Below are 205 nucleotides of genomic sequence, written 5' to 3'. Positions count from 1 at the left end.
TTTTTTAGCAAACCTCTTGAATGGGCTCTTTATTGTAATTGTCTCTGCCCAATTGAGCACCCCACTGAGCTGTTGTATCTTTTTACAACCCCTAACAACTCACACCAGTAACACAATTACCTCCAGATATTTATAACGAGAAATTACTTTTCCATTTTCGCCCGCGAGGATTTCAAATAAATAAATGAAGAAATAAATAAATAAT

This window comes from Gavialis gangeticus, unplaced genomic scaffold (assembly GCF_001723915.1).
Source record: "Gavialis gangeticus isolate Ggan-Ray unplaced genomic scaffold, GavGan_comp1, whole genome shotgun sequence".
In the NCBI taxonomy this organism is placed as follows: Eukaryota; Metazoa; Chordata; order Crocodylia; family Gavialidae; genus Gavialis; species Gavialis gangeticus.
This window is presented reverse-complemented; position numbering follows the sequence as displayed.